The sequence below is a fragment of the Corvus brachyrhynchos genome, unplaced genomic scaffold, assembly GCF_000691975.1.
Source record: "Corvus brachyrhynchos isolate BGI_N302 unplaced genomic scaffold, ASM69197v1 scaffold191, whole genome shotgun sequence".
In the NCBI taxonomy this organism is placed as follows: domain Eukaryota; kingdom Metazoa; phylum Chordata; class Aves; order Passeriformes; family Corvidae; genus Corvus; species Corvus brachyrhynchos.
Genome location: NW_008236487.1, coordinates 1,242,096 through 1,245,340, shown reverse-complemented (window position 1 = coordinate 1,245,340; position 3,245 = coordinate 1,242,096). Strand labels below are relative to the sequence as shown.

At 39.1% G+C, this 3,245-nt stretch overlaps 1 non-coding gene across 1 annotated transcript; it reads left to right on the top strand.

Moving 5' to 3' along the window:
- The first annotated feature begins 6 nt into the window (after positions 1-6).
- On the top strand, positions 7-2,744 carry LOC103624724. The gene is made up of 2 exons (XR_001859324.1): positions 7-131; positions 1,880-2,744. It is a non-coding gene; the product is annotated as an uncharacterized LOC103624724 (transcript).
- The last annotated feature ends 501 nt before the right edge of the window (positions 2,745-3,245 follow it).

Genomic DNA, 3,245 nt, shown 5'->3' with positions numbered 1-3,245 from the left:
CAGCAAACCCCGAGCCCGCCGCCAGCTCGGCCAGTCTGCTCCTGCCCCTGCCAACCCCAGAGCCAGCCGTGGGCAGCAGCACCTCCATGACCAAGATGCAGCTGCAGGAAACACTGCTACACCTCATCCAGGTAAAGTGCCAAGAATTCTCCCACTTTGCTTAACATCCTGCTGCCTGTTTTGATACGAGCACCCTGTAATTGGCTGTATCTGTCTAAAGGGGAAATGAATGAATTGTGCAGCTTGTGGCTGCATGGTAACAGGGCACCATGGCATAGGCTGGGGATGCAATAGGCTCTCCTTGCACACTGCTGGCTTAACTACATTTTGATTAATGCATCTGATTTGGGGTTCAGGAAAGATAATAAATTTGGTGGAAAAGAACAAAGATGACTGAAAGCTTTGTAAGGTCAGCCTATGAGCCAGAGAGACATCTCTTATATTTTTAGCTAAGGATAAATAATGGGTGATTATCCTAGCTGCCAAAAATTTCAGAGATGTGTGTAAGCACTAAGAGGAATTCAGATGGGAAATTAAAATTGCAGGATGAATGTGAGCAACTTTAAAAATATGAGTTAGATAACATGAATAAATATATTAATTCAGTTTAGCATTTGAACTAGAGAATGACATTGAATAAAATTCCTTTTGCTGCAGTAGTTCAGGTTTCATTGTGACAAAGCATTAACAATGTTATGTATGAGATGATTGTTTACCACTCTGGCATGATGCATAATTATGAATATTTTTTCCTTAACTTGCCATGTGAGTAACAGCTGAGGAGTAGAAGTTGAGGAGACATTACATAACTAAAGACCTGGCTACAGAACACAAGGAGCAGAGAAACACATCCAGTTTGTAGGTCCAAACCATGTGCCTGTATGGCTTTGGAATAAAATTAAAAGTCATTATTGTAACTTACTTAAAACATTATTTAAGTTATAAATTCAGAAAAGAAATAGTATCTCTGACAAGCTAGAGGGCTTTCTCATTTTTCCCTGTATTTTTATTTTGGGATTAAAAAAAAAAATATCCCATTGTCTTGTCTCTACATAATTTGAATGTGTGGATACCATTAAAACCATACATGAAGAGGAAACTAGTCAAGGAAGATTGGTAACTTTGTACTTGTAAAATACATATTTAACCCTGCTATTCTTGGTGGTAGCTAGGATTGACTGAGTTACCTGGAAATTATTCACTGCTGATTTGTTAACTGTTATTTTCCATTATATAAAACTACAATCTCAGATGTGCCTAATTTTCCTTAAATATTATCTTGATTGTAATTATCCTCATATGTTTATGTGAGCTACTTATAACATTCTTAATGTGGGCTGACTCATTCTTGCAAAACGTTCTTCAGAAGGAAAAAGTTAAGCATCAGAGCAAAAGGAGCAGCATCCCTTAGGAGCATTAGGCCTACAAGAGCTAAACAAGATGCAAGGATTTGCCCAGGTAGGATTTTAGTTTAGGATTAAAATCCAGAGTGTTTCATTATTCCATCAGACATGCTTGGAATTATCACTGACCTGATGGAGGACACAACCTAAGGAATTCCCTAGATAAAGGGGGCAAAGAAGAGAAATTCCAGGGTTGTAATTTCAGTATCGTCACTGAGTTATTATGCAACAATACTGGACTCAATTTAAATGCACTGTGAGTTTAGAAAATCTTCTTTCTGTGTACTCGTTGTTCCTTACTGAGGTACAGTCATGGGAAATAAAACAGATCTTTGGTGAAGGAAAGGGCTTTGCTATTGCTCTCTTCTAAAAAAATAGTAGGGCTGAAAAGTATCTGGTCCATAAAATGGAATAACCTTCTAATCTCTTTACTCCAACTGCCTGTCCTGCTAACAATTGCCTGTTTTGTTTTTCAGAATGACGACAACTTCTTAAACATTATTTATGAAGCATATCTCTTCAGTGTGAGGAAGGCAGCAATGAAAAAGTCCATGTGAAAGACGATCTTTTAATCCAATTTCCATGGCTTCCTGAACTCCAGGAAGAAGATTTGGAAGTTTTCAAGTATGATTATGTTTGAAGAAACGAATGGTCTTAGGCATTTTGCGTACACTTCGATTTTCCTTGTTGGCAAGTACGTGCTGTACTGAGAAGAAGGTGAGCAGAAATGGATTGTGCCTTTAGCGAGGGGAGCGTCACGATGCTGAAGAATTACTCACAAAATATCTTAAATTATTTTTCTTACCCTGGTCCATACTTAGAGTCGGTTTCCCGGCGTAAGGACTCAGTTCTCAGGATCCGGTTTCCTTTTTCACTTGCAGTGTGGTTGCTCATTGCCGAGGTATTTGTCCGCTGGTGCTCCCCGAGCCGTCCTGCGCAGCTGTCCCGGAACGCGCCCGTCCCTGACCACATGGTGGCAATGTTGGACTATTTTTAGGAACACGGAAATCCGCGTGAGCCCTTGCAACGGGAAGTTTCGGGAAGACTGATCATCGTACTTAGTTGTCTGCAAAGCAATTTAGAAGAAGTGTCATGACTTCCCCCAAAATTTTTGTAGTAAAATCTTTTTCTATTTTGACAAGAATATTTTTAGCTAGCTGTAGAAATACTGGATTCATGTTTCTGTTATTCCAGCTCCAATCTGCATAATCATAAGCAATGTGAAAATTTTTTAAGGGGAAGGCTACCTGGTGTATTAATTTTTTTTTTTAAGTGTGTTCCTGGAGCACAGTGATTTCATTGATCCATTTCTAAAGGAAATAAAATGGATAATCCCTACTATGTGCTGATTTCATTTTATTGTGCCATGGGCTATATATTTAGTTTGTATGACTCTAAAGTGTTTTTATGCTTGGCAGAAGATACGTGAGGTTTTAAATCAATTAGAATAAATGATTGAAGGAATTTTTCTGTATATTTTATCAGCATCTGCTGCTGAAGTGCCAGTTTACTACAGTTTAGGAATACACAGTTGTTGCTGAGGAGGCATTTCTTCTGTGGGTGCAGAGAGCCCAAACTGTAATCCATAAATGATTATTCAGTCTTCTTTCCTGTGGGCACTGATGTAGGCACAACTCAGTAGCCTCATCTGTGAAAGTTCTTCAGTGGAAATTTGGCTGCAGGTTTCCATTGGTAGAGTTGTAATGAGTCAAACAGTTGCTCCTACCCCATGCAAGGGCAGGGGCAATTTGTTCACATTTCTTGGGAAAGGCTACAAATCAATAGGAAAAAATCCAGACTCAAGAGCTAGTTTCTTTATTCACATAAGCAAATAACCCCAGG